This window comes from Carassius carassius, chromosome 34 (assembly GCF_963082965.1).
Source record: "Carassius carassius chromosome 34, fCarCar2.1, whole genome shotgun sequence".
NCBI classification, from domain to species: Eukaryota; Metazoa; Chordata; class Actinopteri; order Cypriniformes; family Cyprinidae; genus Carassius; species Carassius carassius.
Genome location: NC_081788.1, coordinates 13,489,837 through 13,513,476, shown reverse-complemented (window position 1 = coordinate 13,513,476; position 23,640 = coordinate 13,489,837). Strand labels below are relative to the sequence as shown.

Here is a 23,640-nt window from a genome sequence, read left to right as displayed (position 1 = left end):
TTTCAACTTTGCATTTTAAAATAAACTTCTAAATGTTTTTTCAATAGTCCCTATTAAAGATGACAATTTAATTTGTGGTGCTTCTAATTAAGTGATAAAAAGAAGTTACAAATGATGTACAAAATAAATATACTTTTCTGTGCACCAAGAAAACGTGCAACACTTTGTTTTACTACTAAATTATTCTCAATATCTAATTATTATTATTAATATTTCACATACATTGGAAAGGTTTGCGTGACCTCCTGTGAGATCTCTGCAAAAAGTCTCACGATTAATTCCAAAACATGATGCATGATGGGATACACTAAGCGTTGTAAAGCGCTCCGGTGCAGTATTGGAGAGGTTTAGTTTGTGTTAAGGATGCTGTGCTTTGGCATTATTAAGACCGGGGACAGTCTTGTGCATGCACTGTCACGTACACAAGCTCTCAAGTGAATAAGACCTCAAGTGTGGGTATTTGGAAAGGGGAAAAGTCTTTAAAATGATCCCTAAATACAGTTGCACATCAAAGTCTTAATAATTCACTAATTCAATTTAACACTTGTATGATATTGTACAAGCCCCTGGACAATCTTATCTGACACTGTCACAATATTGGAAAATCACACAGTCAGAAAGTTTATATTGTTCATTGGCTTCTCATTAAATTACTTCAAATAAGCCCCATCAGTTCATGTTCCCACTATACGTGATCTCCATGATTAGAAATGCTAGTTTAATGTGTCACGTGATATATATTAAATCTTTGATTAATTTGTCAGAACCAGATCAATTACACTACTGATAACAGTCCTGTTAGCATGTATTAATTTTTAAACCAACTCATATGAATATAGCTTGCTATTAATGACTTATACAGCAATTAATTATACAGCATCTTTGCAGAGGATGCTTTCATGGTCTAAAAAATAATGTATAAGTAATGAATAAGTTGCATGTAATGAAATAATATTTCTGTCTTACAGGATTGTTTGCAGATAATGCTGCTCTTCTTTTTCAGAAGTTTTTGGTGAGCCAACCCTCACACACCTTCCTAAAAACTAAAAGAGCTATTACTGAGTCTCAGTGAATCTTGCCATGATCAGCTCTTCCCAGGTACCTTTTTTTTTTTTAAATATTTTTGAATTAACATTTACTCATCAAATGCTCTGGTCTGAATCTTACTTTAAATTAACTTAATTATATGTTTAATGAGCAATATTAATTACACACAGAGTAAGTAGAGATTATCTTGTTTCACAGAAGAGAAGGAAGACCAAGGAAATGATTTGCTCAGGATGAGGAATGAAGACAGCCATCTTGTGCTCAAACAAACAGAAGTCCTCTGGTATGTGTGTGATGAAGCAATGCTGTGTTATGTGTTACAGCACTTTATGATGATCTCTCACAGGACAGGTCATGTCAGCCGTGATTATTCTTTCCAATGTTTTTATTGTTATGTTATTTTATTTGATACAGCTATTATAATTATAGCATGTTAGCAAAGTGTGACTGAAACATTTTTAATCTTAAGTTTTTAAAAAACACTACCTGTTTTTCTTAAAAGCATACAAGTGCCATAAAAGTGGTTTAATTGATATAAACACCAATTGACATTATCTCATTGTTTTGTAAATGTTGTGTTATAAATTGTGGATTGATATTTGATTGGTTTGAAGCAAGGCCTTACACTCCACAGACTAAAACACATTTGTGAGAGAAGTCAGGAACTTTGGAGAGAGATTCTAGAGGAAGAAAACACATTTACTGCAACATTAGATCAGTTCTCTGAGTCTCTGAGAACTAAACATGCTAATGGAGTCTCATGAGCAAGACCTTTGCCTCTGTAATTTTTTCTTAATTCTTGCAGAATTAAATTGTTTATTGCAATACTTTAACAATTTCACTTTGCACAGATGATCTCATCAGCCAAATGAGGGGTTTTGATCAAGTGATGCTCTTGAAAGGAGTGAAAGAAGAGGATGTGGTAAATTGTCTTCAGAGAAAAAGCTTCTCTAAAGGTCTTAAAGCAGCTTGAAGAATGGTAAGTGTACAGTACTACAAGGGTCATAGTTGCTCACCCTGCTACAATCACACAGAACATAAGCTGAGCTCTCTGTCCATTAAACAACTTCATCTGGATTGTTTGTTTCACTTTGACCAGGTCTGGGATCTTAGGACTGAGAGATCCTCTGGTTGAGAACATGCTACACCACATCAGTGCTGGATATCAACCACAAACTGTTTCCAGACACGAGAGAAGAAGATCATGATGGGGAGATGAAACCAGTTTAGATGTGATGATAAGGAATCATTATTTTCTGGAACAGTATCACATGTCTTATATGTACTGTATCGCATGATCTGAATCACAGTTGACTGGATGGGATTGTGTGACTTTTAAGGACATTTCATCACTCATCTGTGTGAACTGATTAATATATGAGGTTAATGTATTTTTGATGATAAATAATTATTTTCCTTGAATCTTATTTGTCTTGATGCTACTTTTATCATCTTTATATTCTATGCTTCAATAAAATGAAAATGGTGAATATTGTGTTCTGAAGATTCTTGGTAAATACATCATTTTACTAGGTAGGCTCATATGTGTTTATTTTAGACTTGGAAAAACTACATATTATTAATTATCGGGATTATTTTTTACTTAAGACATAAAAATATTTGATCAGATTAATGACATCTGGGACATCAATACACCAGAAAGTTATTATTGTTTATATTTAGTAACAAATGCCAATTGTTTTGTGAAAGAAAGGGAGTTACGAGATTAATTATTTTGCATTACAAGATGATGCCATGGGCTTTATTGTTACAAACACTTGAGGGATAACTGAGAATTTAGCAGGAATGATCAATGTTTATCTTGAACTGCATTAAAACCAAGAGCATGCACATTTCTGATGTCCAGTACCTGAGGAGCAAGATAAGGGGGACATTTTTACACAGATTTTTTCTAATTAGTTTTTCCATGTTTCATCAGATGGCCTCACCATGTCCTGTCAAAAGCTTTACTAGCCATGATGTTACGATTAGAAAAGTGTGGACTGTGAAAACTGTCAGATATAAATGTGACTCAGCTCAGTTTGTTGTCCATGATGAGGAGAATACATATATGTTGGTTTTACTGCCCTTCTACCCCCAGGGGCCCAGTAGCACCCCCCGAAAGAGCCAAAAACTGTACATTTCAAATGGCTGTAAATCAGAGTCAAATTAACATATCAAAGAGAAAATCAGCAGGATTACTACTTATGCTATGCTGATAAAATAATTTTGGGCACAGTTTTCAGAAATAAATGGAAAGGTGGCATAAAGGCATTTTAAATATTGCTCACTCTAAAATACTAAATTTCATCATGCCTCTCAAATATATCATAGATGTTTACACAGTGAACATATTTATATGTCCAGTTTACCATTAAATATATTATTTATTTCATTTCGTTAATAAAACGTTTTAAACTACATTACCCATAAGCCTCCGTCGTTCTATCTATGGAAAGGCAAAACTAGGCGCTGTTTTTTGTAGTTCATTGAAGTTATTCTTAGGGATAGGGTTAGGATCTCACTAAAAAGGTGATTTTTCTCAACATAGAAACACTTCATTGTTGACTTAATATATTTACTAATGTGATAATAGCAGCAAAACATACTTTTGTAACATGATGCGCTGTTTAATATGGGTTAAAAGATAGTCCAACCACAGACAGTCCTGCGGTGACAAGGAACATTCACAGCCAATGGCATCAAAGCTGAGCAGCGTCATCACACTTCCTTAACCATTTATGGTCATTCATGAGCGCTGTCTTCCGTTTTTCGGCTAAAGGGATAGATTGGTTAACAATAAATTAAATTTGCCACCTATTAGATAGTGTTTTATTAACGTCTACACCTTCTTCCAACAATAATGCAAATACAGAAATTATTGTTATTCAGCTTGACAAAAATTAGGCAATATTGATGTGCACATGTGTATTTACAACTACACATGTGATGAGAACTGCACAGTCACCGTTGTATCTTATCTAACCAATAGATTCATTTCATTCAATTTAAAAGATACATTTTTTTCCTGACCAAAGACAAGTGCATTTACTAATAAAAAGTAAAGAGTGAAATTATTAAGTTATTAAATTATTCACATTTGTTTCTGTGATTTGCCTTGCTTTACCAATTGATCTCTAGGAATAAAAACAGAAATAAAGCATAATGAACATATATAATTTTGTAAGAATTTTCCAGTATTTATTACAGTATTATTATTATGTCAAACTCATTTAAAGACAAAGAGCGCATATTACTGCACTGTCACCAAGCTCGTTTTTGAAGAATAAAATTATGAAGAATAAAAAGGCAGTTATGTTGTAAACGTTAACAATTTTCAGTATGCAAATACTTTAATTAAAAAACAAAACAGTATAAATACGGTATATGTCTTTCAGAGAACACCGGAAAAAGATACATTTTCTTTAAAAATTCTATTGACCAAAAAGTGATACAACACAATGTAAATGTTTCAAACTCACAAAATAACATCATGAAGTCATGCATGTCAAGTGTGCAATATCATCTATAAAACTCTATCAGCACATCATCAAATAAACACTGATTGTCCGAACAATGGAAGAAAGATAAAGTGTTCAGGAAAACAAACACCCGCTACATAAAAATGCAGAAATATAACTTTAAGAATAACATCATTCACTTCATGACTGGAACTAGGGGATGGCTGTGCATGAATATGTCCTTTACTAAAACTCCTGATGAGAACTGATGCTTTTTTTATGATAAAAGCACCAGAAGTAAAGTTTACTGTATGAAGCTTGAAAAAGAGAACACAATGCTTTATCAATATGATAAATACTATTTTTAACTATTGTTATCATCACTGGTTCTGTATACAGTACAGTATATGGGTTGCTGGAAGGTCACAATGTATTCATTATAAGCTTAATTAAAACAAAGTTACATCTGCAAAAATCAAACCCCTGCAAAGTCTTAAGTCACTGATCCAGGAACCATTTCTGTGTGTGGGGGGGGGGGGGGGGATAAAGCGTTGAAGAGGTGAGTCCTTGTGAATGATGGAGAACTACAGTGTTATCTGCAAACAACCCTGGAAGACAGAAAGGAAGGAAATATTATTTCTTTACATGCAACATTACTGTGTTTTTTTTTTAGACCATGAAAGCATCCTCTGCAAAGATGCTGTATAATTAATTGTTAAATGCATCCATTTTATAAAAGCAAGTCATTAATAGCAATTTCTAATCATGGAGATCACGTATAGTGGGAACATGAACTGATGGGGCTTATTTGAAGTAATTTAATGAGAAGCCAATGAACAATATAAACTTTCTGACTGTGTGATTTTCCAATATTGTGACAGTGTCAGATAAGATTGTCCAGGGGCTTGTACAATATCATACAAGTGTTAAATTGAATTAGTGAATTATTAAGACTTTGATGTGCAACTGTATTTAGGGATCATTTTAAAGACTTTTCCCCTTTCCAAATACCCACACTTGAGGTCCCTTGAGAGTGTGTGTACGTGACAGTGCATGCACAAGACTGTCCCCGGTCTTAATAATGCCAAAGCACAGCATCCTTAACACAAACTAAACCTCTCCAATACTGCACCGGAGCGCTTTACAACGCTTAGTGTATCCCATCATGCATCATGTTTTGGAATTAATCGTGAGACTTTTTGCAGAGATCTCACAGGAGGTCGCGCAAACCTTTCCAATGTATGTGAAATATTAATAATAATAATTAGATATTGAGAATAATTTAGTAGTAAAACAAAGTGTTGCACGTTTTCTTGGTGCACAGAAAAGTATATTTATTTTGTACATCATTTGTAACTTCTTTTTATCACTTAATTAGAAGCACCACAAATTAAATTGTCATCTTTAATAGGGACTATTGAAAAAACATTTAGAAGTTTATTTTAAAATGCAAAGTTGAAACGAACTTTGTCATGTTAAGATCGACACACACTTGTGATCTTCATGCTCACTTGGGCCAAATAAAGGAAATGTGCAAAGGTGGCAAGTGTGGGTATTTGGACCGTACAACAGTTTAAGAAACAACAAATGCTGTGCAAATGATAACAGCAGGAATGTTTGATAAAAGGAACAAACTATCACAGTCACAGACCAACCTGCCTCTGCAGCTTTCTGTCTTCTCCATTTCTGAAGGAATACCTCTCCACAAACACGACTGGGCTGACTGCTTCCTTTACGTCTTTTCAGCTAAAAAATAAATACAAGGGGAGAGAAAATAAAACAGAATTATATACAGAATGTTAATAGTGATCTGTGAGCAAAATATTTAAGATATAAACTAATATGAATGAACTGCAAGATGGGAAAAATGTGTTTTTTTTTTTTTTTTTTTTACATTAAAAAGGTATTACAAGCATGGTACAGTAAATGTGATTACTGTGAAATTTCATATAAAAGCACATTTAAACACTATCATTACAGTGGTACAACTATAGTTATTTTGGTGATTATTGTGCTATCACGAAACCATAGTAAAACTACAGTTACTGTGGTAAAAAACATGGTAAATGTCTTGTTTACTGGGTTTTACCTACTATTGTAGGTGTCATGGTTACCATGATTTTACTACAAATACAACTTCCATCTTTGAACCTGAAATGAATATAAAACGGATCCCAGGTCTATGGCACGTCACGTGACAGAGTTTAATCACCCCAGTTAGCAGCTGTGTTCATTTAGTTAAACACAATGAAACTCAAAGACAGCCTCGGATGACCGATATAATACAGAGAGTAAACATAAGGCGCTCATCTGATTAATAAAGAAGACAGAATACATTTTATAACAGGCATTAAAAGAGCATATTTACTACTACTCACCCCACCTGCGGCTCTTGTAAACTGATGGCAAGTATCGCGATGTGTGCTGAATGAGACTTCTTGAACGTGATTTCATAGCGATAAACATCTCATGTCAGTGACGCTAGAGGCGCTTGACCAGCCTTCAGTTTTTGACGCTTTGGGAGTGAATGGGTTGACGCAAAGCGCGTGATGCGCGTGGTGGGAGTGGCGGCGCTGTAGTATATTAATTATGTATTATTATTATTTAGGTCTCTTTCGGTTATTATTTCGAAGCTGTGTTGATTTGCTGTTTATTGATATTTTTAAAACTATAAGGCTACATCTATCAACATTTATTTAGATGTTATCATTGTATTGATTCATTTCTTTATTTTAATTATATTATTTCGGTCTTATTACCGGTGAAATATTACAGTAAGCCAGAACACAGGCCGAGCGGGGCTCATTCTAAGCCCATTAGCCACAATCCAACGCGGACATTCATATCGCAGAATCTGACAGCGATCAGCGGCTCATCAGCAACAGCATTTTTAAGCAGCCTTTACAATAACCTTAATAAAAACTTTAAACTTTAGAGTCTAAAGTAAAAAAAAAAAAAAAAAAAAGATCTCTGCTAGTTTATTTATTTATTCTTTTTATTTAAACTATATTGTTTCTAAATGTGAAAATGTGTTACAGTTATGTGTCAAGGACTTGATATTGAATTCTGTAATTTAAAAAAAACCCTAGGCCTATGAAAAAAATAAAAATCAATAAAAAAAATTAAAAAAAGAACCATTGCGCATTTTACAGCAAAAAAAGTTTTAATGTGTGTTTTTGTCACCAGCAATACAGTATGTTGCTCAGTTTTGTTACAGTAAGTTAAGCTCCGATTTAAAAAAAAAAAAAAGTTTCAGTGAGTTTCTTCTGTTGTCCTGTGGGGGAAAAAATTAATTAATCAGAAAGTATCGTGCTGATGCAAGAAAGATGCCTCCAATTGAAATGCATTAGTTTAAAAAAACGTGCTGCAATCACGAAAATAACGAAATAAACGTGTCCATGCCACGAATAAATAGATTAAATTACGTGCCCAAATCACGAACTGCCGTGAGACTGCATCCGTGTGTGGACCACGGAAGATGAGTGTCATTGACTTGCGTTAGAGTTATCCGTGATCTCAGCACAGACTCACTCCGTGCTCGTATCACAGATTTTAGTTAGGCTAACAGAATCAAAGTGAATTTTTATGATGGCAGGACAATGCAATAACTACAATAACTGTCTGGTTAACGTCATTATGGCATTGGAAAAGAAACAAATACTTCAAATGTTGCGTTTCCAAATGAGAAAGCACGTCCGTTGAGCGAGTTCTGTACTCCGTCATTGAAACGGGTATCCGTGTGTGGACCACGGAAGGTCAGTGTCATTGACTTGCGTTGGAGATATATCCGTGGCCGCGTCACGGAATTTGGGGCAATTCCGTGATGATTTCACAGATTTTGAGTTAAGGGCCCGTGGACATTTCACGGAATTCTGTGAGACCAGGTTGTATTTTTCCTATTAAATAATAATATTTGTTACAACCCACAGCATTATATAAATGATAACATAAAACATACAAATGTCATTTTTTTTCTTAATATATTTGTTTCTGTAACTTAATGTGAAGAATATTCATGCACCAAAGAATTGGGGTCTGTAATATTTAGAAATGTCTCTTTAGCTCACCAAGGCTACATTTATGTAATCAAAAAAGAAAAAATCAAATATGGTGAAATGTTATAAAAAATGTAAAGTAGTTGTCTCTTTGAATATTTAAATTAATTTATTCATTTGATGAAAAGCTTCATTTTAAGCAGCCAGTATCACATGATCTTTAAGAATTCATTATAAAAAGCTGATTTGTTCCTGAAGAAACATTTCCTTATCATTATAAATGTAGAAAACAGTTGTGCTGTTTTTTTTTTTTTGTTTTTTTTGGTGGAAACTGTAATGCTATTTTTATGATTCATTGATTAACAGAGTATTCAAAAGAACAACATTGATTTGAAATAGAAATCTTAGGTAAGACTGTAAAAGTCCTTACTCTCATTTTGATCAATTTAATGCATTCTTGCTGAATAAATACATTAACTTAAATAATAATAATAATAAAATAAATAAATACAAACTGTTGTGCCCCATCAGCTTATACTACATAGGCTACCAAGCATTGTATGCTATCATAGTCTTCATAATTCACTTTTTTTTTAATCGTCAGCAAACTATCACTTTGATTGATCTTGCCTTTCATCATGGGGGCCTTATTTGTTGATCTTCATTGAACATGATCAGTGCACATCGACATGTCATCTCTGGATTAAGTGATGCTGTCAGCTTGTTGCAAAGAGAAAACAATACATCCATGCAGACATGGCTCTATCGACCTGCCCCTTCTCTCTCTTTCCCTCCCTTACTCTCACTTGTTCACGCTCCTTAGACATGTGGCCCTAGCACTTAATCACCGTATATTTGAAATTCATCTGAACAATCAGATGGCAAATTGTAAAATGTAAACTTCTTAGCATTCTTAATGTTATATCCTTGTTCCAATCTCCATTTTCAGCTATTTTTTTCATTTTCTTTATAGTAGATATGTCAAACAAACATTAATATACTCAAGACTGCAGTGAAAACAAATAACTTTTCATCTTATTTAATTATGTGAATTATATATTTTTATATTTATAGTCATAGCTTATACATTATATACTAATAAGCACTGAGCATGAGGGTCACACATCTGAAGACAGACAAAGAGAATCAATTATTAAGTTAATTAAGTCTATTTTGTTAAACAAAACAAAAAAAAAGTAGATTCACGTTTTTCAGCAGCAACATAACAGTGTGAATGAAACACAAACAACACCGGACAAAAAGTGAAAGGAAGTGAAGAACTTACGAATAATGATGAACCAAATGACAAACAGCTATGATGATTAATTTCTGTCCATGGAAACGAATGAGTGGCGGGAAACTAGGGAACTAAGATAAACTAACTAAAATCCATAAACAGAACATAACTCTGCCAGTGTGCTGACAGGACACATAAATTCAAAATTAATAAGAAACTGATTTTTGATGGTTTATTGTCTGGAAACAAAGTGGTTACCAAGTATGAGTAAAAAAAGAAATAAAAATAAAAAACTAATAATTATAAAAAAAAAAAAATATCTATATATATATATATATATATATATATATATATATATATAGAGAGAGAGAGAGAGAGAGAGAGAGAGAGAGAGAGAGACGTGTGTTTTAACCATTTGTTTACATTTTTTTTCCAACAAAAGGCATTTACTATGTAATTACATTCAAAAAGCTTTTCATCTAACTGTATATTTTTGTTTGAGCTTTTCAAATTATGGGCATGTTGCTTCCATTTTGTTTTTATCCGTTTCAGCCACATCCTTCGTTCCACACAAAAACACCTCTATCTTCAACAGAATGGCTATAATCACTTTCTTAACACCCCTGCCTCCCCTGTCCCTCCAGTGAGAGATATCCTTGAGCCTCAGCTCCATCTCTTTGCCAGGTCAGGAAGTGATAGTACTGATAGTGAGCTATTGTTTAGGTCCAGATCTGCTATCTTGGCCTTGAATGATGGAGCAAAGCAAATGGGGAGGTGTTTATTGTCACCCAGATAGTCCACAATGCAGCCGGTTTGCGCAAGGCCCCTCCATGGCTTCCTCCTTCCCCCACCAATATAATTCATGGGGTGGCACCATTGTGTGGGTGACTGATAAGGCCTTCACTTTGAACCGTTCTGGTCACTCGTCTCAAGGAGACTCCAAAGAAACTTCACTCAGTACAAATGGTGGTGGAAAAGTACTTTGCTCACTCTCTTTTGTGCTCTCTCTCTTTTTCCTCAGAGGACTGGAAAGCTTTCATGCTACTAGATCCTTCAAAGAGAAAACTACAGTATTAGCAAATATTCAAGTGGGTCTTTGACGTCCCAGGTTATTTCACTGTATGAACTTGAACTTCAGGTGCTGTTCAAGCAGAAAGCTAAAACTATTTACAATCAACAAACTATTTACACTGGAAAGTGATTCTTAACCAGAGGGCTTAGGAGGCCACAAGATAACTTGGGGAAGTTGTGGCCTAATGGTTTGAGAGTTTGACTCCTAACCATAAGGTTGTCAGTTTAAGTCTCGTGCTGGCAAGTCCACAGCTGAGGTGCCCTTGAGCAAAGCACCGAACCACCATCTGCTACCCGGGCGATGCAGCATAAATGGCTGTATGTCACTTCACTCACTCAGTTAAATATAAAGTATTTAAATAGTAAAATACATTCCCATAAACTTACTTAAATGTGTTAAATAACTTATATAATAATGTTCCAATTGAAGAACACAGTTGTTTACATTTTCCATTTCTGGAAAACGTTAATTTAGTATTAGAATAGTTTTTTTATGTTAATATTGTTTCTGTTAACACACACACACACACACACACACACACACACACACACACACACACACACACACACACACACACACACACACACACACACACACACACACACACACCAACAACATAGCTTTTTCATCTGAACAAACGTCTAACTCTAAATATTAAAGCAATAGTTCATCCCCCCAAAAATTGGCTGAAAATGCACCCTCAGGCCATTCAAGACAGACGTGTAACAGATTTGGTGAAATTTAGCATTACATCACTTACTCACCAGTGGATCCTATACAGTGAATGGGTGCCATTAGTCTAAACAATTTATAAAAACATCACAATAATCCAGGTTATCCACATGTAATACTATGCATGCTAACACAATAAAATGCATGTTTAAAAAATAAATAAATAAAAGATTGATCCATCATATTCCTTCCTTCAGTTAAAAAGTCATCTCGTCTGAATCAGGAGAGAGATCTCCACAGATCAAGTACCGTTTACAAGTGAACACATTTAACACATTTAACAAAAACCCACCAATTCAACAATTTATAATACTTCATAAGACCAATAAAATAATAATAATAATAATTTTAGTGAATTGTTGACCTTGTGGAAAGTTTGTTCATTTACTGTGCATGTACTCAATACTTGGTAGGGGCCCCTTTTGCTTTAATTACTGCCTCAATTCGGCGTGGCATGGAGGTGATCAGTTTTTGGCACTGCTGAGGTGGTATGGAAGCCCAGGTTTCTTTGAGAGGTGTCTTCAGCTCAATGGACCAATACCAGCAGATGACATTGCACCCCAAATCATCACAGAAGGTGGAAACACTGGACTTCAAGCATCTTGAGCTATGAGCTTTTTCACTCTTACTCTAGACTCTAGGACCTTGGTTTCCAAATGAAATACAAAATTTGCTCTCACCTAAAAAGAGGACTTTGGACCACTGAGAAATAGTCCAGATCTTCTTCTCCTTAATCAGGGTAAGGCGCCTCTGACGTTGTCTGTGGTTCAGCAAATTGGCTCTCGATGCCTTGACCCCAGCCGTAGTCCATTCCTCAAATTCTTGAATCAATTTTGCTTGACAATCCTCATAAGGCTTTGGTTCTCTCGGTTGGTTGTGCATCTTTTTCTTCCACACTTTTTCCTTCCACTCGACTTTCTGTTAACATGCTTGGATACAGCACTCTTCAGTCTTCAGATCAGCAGTCTTCCCCATGATTATGTAGCCTAGTGAACCAAACTGAGAGATCATTTTGAAGTCTCAGGAAACCTTTGCAGATGTTTTGAGTTGATTAGCTGATTGGCATGTCACAATATTCTAATTGTTGAAATAGTGAATTGGTGTTTTTTTGTTAAATGTGAGCCAAAATCATCACAATTAGAAGAACCAAAGACTTAAAATACTTCAGTCCATGTTCACTGAATTTATTTAATACATTAGTTTAACAATTTGAGTTGAATTACTGAAATAAATTAAATTTTCCACAACATTCTAATTTATTTAGATGCACCTGTATTTGTTTACTGCTCTTCTTGTGATTGTAACACAAATAAGGAGCCATATATTTGTTCATCTGCACAGATCCAAACAGGACAGAATACTGTACACAGCCCTGTTTCTAGGCATAGGCATGCTAGGTGGGAGGGGCACCAATGAGCACACATACTGGCACTACATTTTAGCAGGGTTGTGATTAAAGATTGTCACGTACAGCCTGAAAAATTATTGCCAACCCCACTTGATCCCCCGGCATCATTGGGCTAGAGTACTGTCAATCTGACAATGCCTGAATGCCATTGCTGTTTGATTGTTGCATGCAAAGTTTGCATTCGGAGCACTCAACAACACTGTTAGATCAATGGGTTCTTTCAGTGCTTTGGCAAAGTAATGCTTTTATTTTTAAGTAAAATATTTTGCCAATCAAGCTAAATTCAAAGGCCAATTTAAAATATCGGTGCAGTAAAAATTGCACTAAATAAGTATTTGTTAAGGCAATATTTGTGTCAGTCGAGAAATCATGCTGTGAAAATAGTCCATGAGGTACGGAGCCCCGCACATGACATGCAAGAAAAAAATAAATAAATTGTGCGCACGATTTACTAATTCATTCCCTCGATTTGATTAATTGTGCACACGATTTAGTAAATCAAGGGAACGCAATAGTAAATAGTGTGCACTATTTATAAATCGAGTGAACGAAATAGTAAATCGAGGGCACGCAATAGTAATCGTGTGCACGTTTAAGTACATTGAGGGAACGAATTAGTAAATCATGCACACGATTTAGCCTACAATTTTTTCCTGCATGACATGTGCGGGGCTCCGTAATAAGGTGTGTTTTTGTTCCATTGTATTGTTTAAGGTTCAGTGTGTTGTGTAATATTCCCATTTAAAACTTTAACGACCAATTTAAAAATATTGGTATAGTCAAATTTGCTAATTCACTAGATCAATACATCATTTATTAAACCCCTTTGTTGAATTTAATGCTGAATTAAATTATTCACTTGCACTTAATGGGAAATAGCACTTAATGGGAAAAGCATCATACACAGAGGGCAAAGCATCACGTTATTTAAACATTTGGAGTCGATTAACGCATATACGCGTTATAAGGCATTTTCTCCTGATAACCCTGAAAAGAACTTAAATTACACTTTCAGTTTTGATCGTACAGATAAGAGCAATACATCAATCGAATCTGTAAAGGGTCTACTTTTTTTGTATGCACACATAATAACAACAAAACTTTGTGCATTTATAAAATAAAGATAACAAACAAGGTGTGCTGTCTGCAGCCTTTGTCTGCGCTGATTCATTTAGACACACGTCATTAAAATGAACTATAACTCAGTGAATACTCAACGAAGAGACATGAGAGAGGGGAAGTTTATGCATCAATAAGTAACAAAGGAATAAGCAGCTGGATTCCGATTACTTTTATGTGACTGATCAAGTAATGCCGTAAAAGAACCATCTTCTTTAAACAACCATCTCTTTCCTACATTTTATAATCTAAAGAACCTTCTATTGGCACAAAGAACCTTTTGTGAAACAAATGTTCTTCAGATGTTAAAGGTTCTTTATGGAACCATTTAGAGAAAATGATTCTTCTATGGCATTGTGAAGCACCTTTATTTTTGAGAGTGTAATACGGAGTTGTTTTCCTCTGCTTTGCACCATCGATCTGCTCTTGACAAATTTTGAATCAGTGCTCATATTTTTCCATCTAAGTAAATGTCCAACAAAACACTTGACAAATGGACTTACTTGTTTATTGAGTAGATAATGAAAAGATCATTTAGTAGACTGGATGTCGTGAATGGGACCAGTCAATGGGGAACTACAGAATGAGCTGTGTCGTTTTGAAAGCTAACAGAAATTGTTTTCCTTTTCACTTTCACTTTCAAATAGCATTTCATCCAAGAAAGTCTATACGTGTCAGCCAATTGATGTCACAAAGCATAATCAGAATGTCAAATCTCTTAAGTGCTCTGATATTTTTTCTGAACATTTTCCTGGGCAGAGCTTTACATTGATTAGGGTCAAACTGAAGTTAAGACGACACTGTCTGGCACATTTTAAAAACGTCTGGGAGTAGTTTTTTTTTTTTTTTTTTTTTTAAGTCAACTGAGGACTGTCTTTAAATATGAACATAACAGTGTAACCACTCCCGTGTGTCAGGGAGATATCGATCTGACACATAGTAAATGCACGCATGTTCAGGTTTCCCCACATGTGTTCTTTGTCAGGACATTTATGATATGCCTCAAGGTCTCCAGAGGCCCTTTGGTTCAACATGGAAATAGCATTACTGCATTGCAAGTAGTTCAGTAATCCACTCCAGTAATTACAAGAGGCATAGGAGCTTGTAAGTCTGTGCATGTGCTCTTAAGTGACTTGCAATGGATTTGTGATAGAATAAAAGTACAGTTTACCCAAAAGAGTTTGAAATCCATTTATTATTCTTGCAATAAAAAGTAAAATGGCATTCAGTCTTATTTTGTATTCCATTGACATTCATTGTATGGACCTTTTTCAAAATATCTAATTTTGTGTTCAGCAGAACAAATATGACAACAAATTCAACTAAAAATTTAAAACTTGTGTCATTGACACAACGCTGTTTTGGAAGACTGAAGAAGCTAAACTTTGAGAAAAAAAAAAAAAAACAAATTCTAAAATCAAAGCGCAACTTTTTGAAAATAATACCGTTCTACGAAAACTACAAAAATGGGAATTTGTGAAAGCAGTAAGGTCATGTGCATTACATGTTCAGTCTCCAACCATATGAGTACTTGAAGAGGTGCACAGATGCACAGCGTTGTCATCTGTACATGAATCTTAAAAATAAATAAATAAACAAATAAATAAATACATAAATAAATAAAATGAGTAAACGATGACAGATTTTTTTTTTTTTTTTTTTAGGTGTGCTATCACTTTAAGGCCGCAATGAAGGCAAAAGCGAAGCTTATTTCTGCTGTTTTTGAATATAAAAAAAAGCACTAAAGATTAGTTATTGTTCTGACATGTTTTGTGATTATTTGGAAGATATAATGATGTGTTCACATACCCTTGTCTCTTGTCAAAGTAAGCCGGACATTCAGAATAACTAGCCAAGAGAAAGAACTCTTTTCTATAAGACTGGCCTTATACTATGGATGACTGAACTGCTGCCTATTGAAGCAGCATCTTTATTCAGTTGGAAAATGAATCCTCAAAGAACATGGCCAAAGCTCTTTATTGTGTATGCAGTGTGTGGCCAGGTTCAAATTGGCAATCAATTATCCAATTAAGACTGACAGAAATGCACATCAGCAATTCCAGCCCATCCGTCCAGGCTCACGATTGGAACACGATTAGAGGGACTTAATTAAACCCTAGGTGCAGGGTGTTTAAACATTGTTTGTGGGGCGTCAAAGGGGTTTCGAAAAAATTACTTACTTTAGATTCTCCACACATTCTTTTGTCAGGTCTGTGGTGGGCACTTCTCAACTAAACGGTGATATGTGTGTTAACAGAGGTTATATGAGAGAGATCTGAGATAGTTTTATTGCAGTGGCACTTGCAGACACTTGTAGCCAGCCAAGTTTAAAATGTATAAGACATTTACATTTATATTTGAAAGACGTTCCGGGAATCAAACCCACAACCTTGGTTTAACCATTTTTTGTCCAGTTGAACTTTATAAAACAGGAAATGCCATAATAGAAAATACCCCTGTAGACCGTCATGACTGTTTGTCAAGGTCAAATAGTCTCAGATCATATCAGATCATTTGACCTTTCTGAGAATTGTCATGCACATTTAGATCAAACTTAGATCACTGACTCCCAACCCCCCCCCCCCCCCCCCCAAAAAAAAAACACATCACGAGATGTGTTTATATATATATATATAATGTGTGTGTGTGTGTGTTCTATGTTTCACTTCAAGTTGCACTGAGTAAATACAGCTGGATAAAACAAAAGCTGTGTTTGTGTTCATTTCAGGCTGCAGCGAAACAAAATGTGATTATCTAAAAAGGGGGTTAATTCTTTTTTAAACCCACTGTCTGAGTGCACTCCCCCCCCCCCCCCCCAAATAAATAAATAGATAAATAAAATGCATGTGTTTTAAACACTTTCATCTGTCATCGACAGCTTATAAGAAAGTATAATTAATAAATAAGTGGATAAAATAATGAATGTATGGAAAAAGTGGACTGAACTGTTACAGTCAGTACATAAATAAATATGCAAAATTAACAGCGATGCAACAAAAAGGCATAAAAGATGTTTGAGTAAATTGCTTTCAAAGCAGGATTAAAAGTGAAGGGTGTATTATGTTTCACACTGCTGAATAAATTGTGAGTGTAAATCAGATATTGCCCCCATCCCAGCAGGAAAACAATGAATAAACATCACGACTTGAACGAGAAAACTTCAATATCACTGGCAACGTTACTGATGCTGAAGCAACACAATTTGCTGAGAACACTCTCTGCACGGCTCAGAGAAGACTTAAATAATTCAAGATCATCATCCATTATACCACACCCCACATCTGCCTGGCATTGGAAATGTTGAATATAATGTGTTGTGAAGCTTCAAGATTCTGTCGAATATATTCCTCCTGGACGGCTTCTTGCTTTCCTTATCTGCCCCATTCGGTGCCTGCATTGATTTCCGAATGGAATCTTCCACCTTATTCCTTACATGTCAGTGGATGTGGAGTGAGATCCACTGCATTTTAATTTTGGGGGGTTTGTGAATTAATCATTTCCCTGGATAGCTCGAGCTCAGCCTGGTCCTTTCAGGAGAACACCTTATCACAGCAAATAGGATTCAAAGGGAGAGGGGCAGCATAATCCACAGCTAATTGGATGAAATGGCTCTCTCCCCCTCTCTCTCACTGGCTGGCTGTCTGGCTTCTGTTCGCTCAGCTCCACAGGGACCATGGAGCCACTGAGAGGTTATTACAGCATGTCTTGAGGGAGCATTAATACCTTACCCCTTGTAAAGACATGCAATAATCTAATTCAAGGTCTAGCTAATTAACAACCCCACTCCAATCTGGATAAAGAGGTACAATAACAAGCCCAGGACTTCTTTAGGGAGGCAAAATCACACCTGGTCCAGAACACCACAATTACATATGCCAATAACATTCCGGTTTAAAGGAAAACTTTTGGTTAATATCCTGCAGGAGTTATATAATTATGTTTTATTAAAGTTTATAGGAATCCTAATTCATCTCCAATATAGTAAAACGGCACTGTATTGCCAAAAGCTACTCTACAATGATAGGTGTGGCCACCTGCACACCATCAGGGTTATTATGTTTTTTTTTTTTCAGTCTTTTATTTTTTGTAGTTTTAGTTTTAATTACATTATTATTTTTTTAATAACGATATCATTTAAAAATGTTTAATGGTGCTGAATTTGTGACAGTCTGCTGTAACTAACTACAGTCTTAAAAATAAAGGTTAATATTTTGCATTCATTGTACCATGAGGAACATTTAATCATTTACATTTACATTTAATCATTTAGCAGACGCTTTTATCCAAAGCGACTTACAAATGAGAACATTAGAAGCAGTCAGGTCAACAAGAGAACAACAACAGTATACAAGTGCCATTACAAGTCTCAGTTAGTCTAGTATAGAACGCATAGGTAGGTTTTTTTTTAATTTTTATTAAAAGACAAGAAAAGGAGAAGTGCTAGTGTTAGTTGGTTAAAAGTGCCATGTGCAAAAATTGAGGTAAAAATATTTAAAAAATGACCTACACGCATCAAAAGTATGAGAAGAAATAAGGGCGATGATGTCATAAAAAAATGTCAAGTTATAGTGCTGCAGAGATATCAACCTTAATTAGCAGTAGCATTACTAGCCCCGGCCCGACAGGTGTCGTAATACCAGTTTCGGCCATGGGAGGCGGTATGTGGGCAACATAACCACCAGCCAACCTGCAATACACGAATAACTCGCACGGCTTGTGGGCGTACTTATACCTGATGTCAGTCATGTGGAAAGTACAGCCCACTACTTCAGTTCAGGGAAGAGAGCGGAAGGATGACTTAAGCCCTTGGCAAGAGACCACCACCCGCTACAGGGAAACAACCGCGCTCAGAATCACAAATCAAATCCGATAAGAAAAGGAGCCGAACCAGAGTAAACATCGGCACTGCTTTCAATCGCTGGAGACAACTGATGGACCTGAAAGAAATGAGGTTCGACACCGAACTTGCACCATTTATTTTGGATTGGTAAGTTAGATGCTGTTAGTATTTCGCTAGAAGTTTGTTTTATATGTTTGTGTATTTTTTTTCGGGAAGTTATAACATAGAAATGTATCGAAGGCTGTTCTATAAACGTGCTAATGTTAGCGATGGCTAACCGTAGCTGCGTTTGATAATTAGCTAGCTATAACTTACCCATTTTTTTATATCATAAGTAACCTGCTCTAACTAGTCTGTTGGTCTCCGTGTCCTCTTTGCTTCGTGGTTTTTCTGTATGTGAGAAAATTGATGTGTGGCGTGAAAGCGTGTGAAAAGAGTCAATTGCGTGTGTCTCACTGTGAATGCTTGAGAGTTGGCAGCTCTGGTTACGTTGGTTGGCGCTAGCTTGGTCAACATCAGCTGTCTGATGTTGACCAATGATGTTGACAGAATGCTGTCTGTCAAATTAATTTAATTCCAATAATGTGTTTATACAACTCAATGTAATATGAACAAAACGAATATGAACATATTCACTGGTAAAGGTGAAGGGGAGTAGCTTGAAGATGTCATGTTTCAAAATCACTTGATATCACCCAACGTTCCTCTGGAGGCAAAACGTCCTCTTATAGCAGCGGTTCTCAATTCCAGTCCTCGCGCCCCACTGCTCTGCATATTTTGCACGTTTCTCTTTGTTAACACACCTGATTCAGATAATCAGCTCGTTAGAAATGAACTCCGTTCATGAACTGTTTTTCAAATGTTCATTGCTACCTACTCTCTGAGCAGGGGAAATCTGTTGAAGTTTACCTCACATCGAAACATTCATTCACTGATTTGTGCTGTGCAGCGTCTTTAAACATGGACAACTGTGACATCATATACCTCTGTAAATCAATACAATTTAAATTCACGTCTTGCACACTTCAATGCACTTTGATTGGAACATATAGCTACGTTCGCTTCGAACTGGAATCATGGCTGAATATCCTGTGATGTCCACTTCGCAGGGCACTTATGTTCGAATAGAACAAATGTCTAAAGCGCTAAGAGAAACGTTCAAAATGTGCAGAGCAGTGGGGCGCGAGGACTGCAATTGAGAACCGCTGTCTTATAGGCTTCGGCTATGCTCTAGGGTTGTTGTGAAGTTGGGGCGGAGCATAGAGACTATGCCGTTTCTCGTTTGTTACTCTAGAGTAGACCAATTCACTTTATTGAGGCATACTGCCCCCATCTGGTATGGAATGTGGAGTATGACTTGATTTTTTTGCCAGATATGACAGATGGCACCTTTAAGTGCAGGCGAAAAAGATGAGTCTTTAGCTGTTTCTTGAAAATGAGTAAAGACTCAGCTGTACGAATTGAGACTGGGAGGTCATTCCACCAGCTGGGCACAGTCCAGGAAAAGGTCCGTGAGAGTGATTTTGAACTTCTTTGGGATGGTACCACAAGGCGTCGATCACTTGCAGAGCGCAAACTTCTGGAGGGCACATAAGATTTAACCAATGAGTTTAGGTAAGTTGGTGCCGTGCCAGTGGTCGTCTTGTAGGCTAGCATCAGTACCTTGAATTTAATGCGAGCAGCTACTGGTAACCAGTGTAACCTGATGAGGAGAGGGGTAACGTGAGCTTTTTTTGGCTCATTGAAGAGAACCCTCGCTGCTGCATTCTGGATCAATTGCAGAGGCTTGACAGTACATGCAGGAAGGCCCGCCAGGAGAGCATTACAATAGTCCAGTCTGGAGAGAACAAGAGCTTGGACAAGAAGTTGGGTTGCTTGCTCTGACAGGAAGGGTCTAATCTTCCTAATGTTGTATAAGGCAAACCTGCAGGACCGGGTATTTGTAGCAATGTGGTCTGTGAAGCTTAATTGATGATCCATCACAACTCCTAGGTTTCTAGCTGTCCTCGAAGGAGTAATGGTTGATGAGCCCAGCTGTATAGAGAAGTTGTGATGAAGCAATGGGTTAGCTGGAATCACCAGGAGTTCTGTATTCATAAGGTTAAGATGAAGGTGATGGTCATTCATCCAGCTAGAGATGTCACTCAGACAGGCTGAAATGCGAGCAGCTACCGTCAGGTCATCTGGTTGGAATGAGAGGTAGAGTTGGGTGTCATCAGCGTAGCAGTGATAAGAAAAGCCATGCTTCTGAATGACAGATCCTAATGATGTCATGTAGATTGAGAAGAGAAGTGGTCCAAGTACTGAGCCTTGAGGAACCCCAGTAGCAAGGCGGTGTGACTTTGAAACATCACCCCTCCAAGACACACTGAAGGATCTGTCAGAGAGGTAGGACTTAACCCACAGGAGTGCTGTTCCAGAGATGCCCATCTTTCTGAGGGTGGACAGGAGAATCTGGAGATTAACAGTATCAAAAGCAGCAGAAAGGTCCAGTAAGATGAGTACCGAGGATTTTGAAGCTGCTCTTGCTAGTCGCAGGGCTTCAGTAAACGAGAGCAGAGCAGTCTCAGTTGAGTGGCCACTTTTGAAGCCAGATTGGTTGCTGTCCAGGAGGTTGTTCTGTACAAGGAACATAGAAAGCTGGTTGAACACAGCTCGCTCAAGTGTCTTTGCAATGAATGGAAGAAGGGATACCGGTCTGTAGTTTTCAAGAAGCGCTGGATTTAGAGATGGTTTCTTGAGCAGTGGGCTTACCCGAGCCTGCTTGAATGCTGAGGGAAATGTTCCAGAGTGAAGAGAGGAGTTGATAACGTGAGTGAGCGAAGGTATGACTGAAGAAGAGATCGCTTGAAGGAGGTGAGTGGGGATCGGATCAAGTGGACAAGTAGTAGGATGATTGGACAGGAGAAGTTTGGAGACGTCCATCTCTGAGAGTGGGGAGAAGGAGGAGAAAGAGTGTGCGTCGGTCATTGTGAAGTTGTCCTCAGTCTGCGGTGTGGAGAATTGGTCGCTGATGGATCTTGTCTTATTTGTGAAGAAAACTGCAAAGTCATCCGCTGTAAGAGTCGATGGAGGAGGTGGTGGCGGCGGATTAAGAAGAGAAGAGAAAGTCTTGAAGAGTGTCCGAGCGTCACAACAGCTGTTAATTTTGTTGTGGTAGTAGGATGTTTTAGCCGTGAAGACATTTGCAGAGAAGGAAGAGAGGAGAGACTGATACACACTGAGGTCTGTAGAGTTTCTTGATTTCTGCCATTTCCTCTCTGCAGCCCTGAGTTTAGAGCGATGTTCACGGAGAACCTCAGACAGCCAGGGGGCAGATGGGGCAGTGCGTGCTGGTCTTGACAACAGTGGGCAAAAGTTGTCCAAGCAAGATGTTAAAGTGGAGCAAAGAGTGTCCGTAGTGCTGTTTGTTTCCAGAGCAGAGAACTGAGAGAGTGCAGGAAGCGAGGATGAAACCACAGAAGATAGGCGAGATGGAGAGAGTGAGCGTAGGTTCCTTCGAAAGGTGACCTGCGTTGGAGTGTGAGGCACTTCAGGAGTAAGTGCTAGGTTAGCAGTAATGAGGAAGTGGTCTGAGGTGTGCAGTGGAGAAACTGAAGAATTGTCCACAGAGCAACAGCGTGTGTAGATGAGGTCCAGTTGGTTGCCTGATTTGTGAGTCGCTGTAGTAGACACTAGCTTGAGATCAAATGAGGAGAGGCAGAGTTTTGAACCTTTAACATTCATGGGAACTTTCCATTCCACAAAAGGTTCTTTACATTTTATAAATGTTCTTCACACTATGTAAAATAAATAAATAAATAAAAAAGTTATTTAACAAAAAATCACTAAAAGGTTCCTTGGGAAACAGTGCATGGTTCTTCAATATGGGCTTCTGAACTGGAGGAACATTTATACTGTATAGTTCCTAAAACTACTGGTGGAAGTACCTGCTACTGGAACAGTACCTGTTCAAAGAGCAGGAACTGGGAATCATTTTAGTTATATGAACCATTTGGTGGGAATAAATTAACTCCTTCTTTAGAGCAGGGCCTAACCTGGAACTACCAATGATGTAAGTGTACATTGATTGGAAGAATGCACGCCATACAAAACATTGTCACCAACCATTTTTAAAATCCAATGTAAACACACACTTTACATAAACTTATTCCAGCAGCGATAGATAGACAGATAGATAGAGACTCCACCTGAATAGATAGTCCAGGCACTTCTCCTTCCTCCAGCCTCTAGTTGTTGATGTTGTTGAATGCCGCTCTTAAATGATGTTGTTGTTGGCTGACTTACATTGAAAACTTAGTTCTCAGGGAAACGCCTTGGTGGCTAGTTCCTGTAACTGAGTTCCTGGTGTGAAAGCCACTTAATGCATTGCTGACAAATATGTATATGTATATATATATATATATATATATATATATATATATATATATATATATATATATATATATATATATATATATATATATATATATATATATATACAATGATTAATGATAAAAAGGCTGATCACTATTGCAGCAGGTCACCATATGAACTCATCTGCATCTTGAACTGTTCTACATCTTTCATGACACCCAACATGCTTTGCAATTAATTTTTCTCTTCCAGTGATCAGGCTGCTCAGCTATAGGGCCTTCATTATAATTTGTTTTGGCTTGATGGCAGACAGCATTCTTTAAGGCGTCTTGACTCTTTACTTCCAGGGCCCAAATGTTAATCTGGCTTCAGC

The 23,640-nt window shown here is 36.9% G+C and overlaps 2 long non-coding RNA genes across 2 annotated transcripts in view; one reads left to right on the top strand and one right to left on the bottom strand.

Annotated features, from left to right (window-relative positions):
- Nucleotides 1-995: 995 nt before the first annotated feature.
- Nucleotides 996-2,326, top strand: LOC132115155 (uncharacterized). The gene is made up of 4 exons (XR_009425425.1): nucleotides 996-1,098; nucleotides 1,246-1,330; nucleotides 1,899-2,026; nucleotides 2,147-2,326. It is a non-coding gene; the product is annotated as an uncharacterized LOC132115155 (long non-coding RNA).
- A 4,545-nt stretch (nucleotides 2,327-6,871) lies between these two features.
- LOC132115158 (uncharacterized) overlaps nucleotides 6,872-23,640 on the bottom strand; it is a 226,837-nt gene continuing 210,068 nt past the window's right edge. The window contains exon 3 of the long non-coding RNA XR_009425427.1: nucleotides 6,872-6,974. This is a non-coding gene — a long non-coding RNA (uncharacterized LOC132115158). The remainder of the gene's footprint in view (nucleotides 6,975-23,640) is intronic.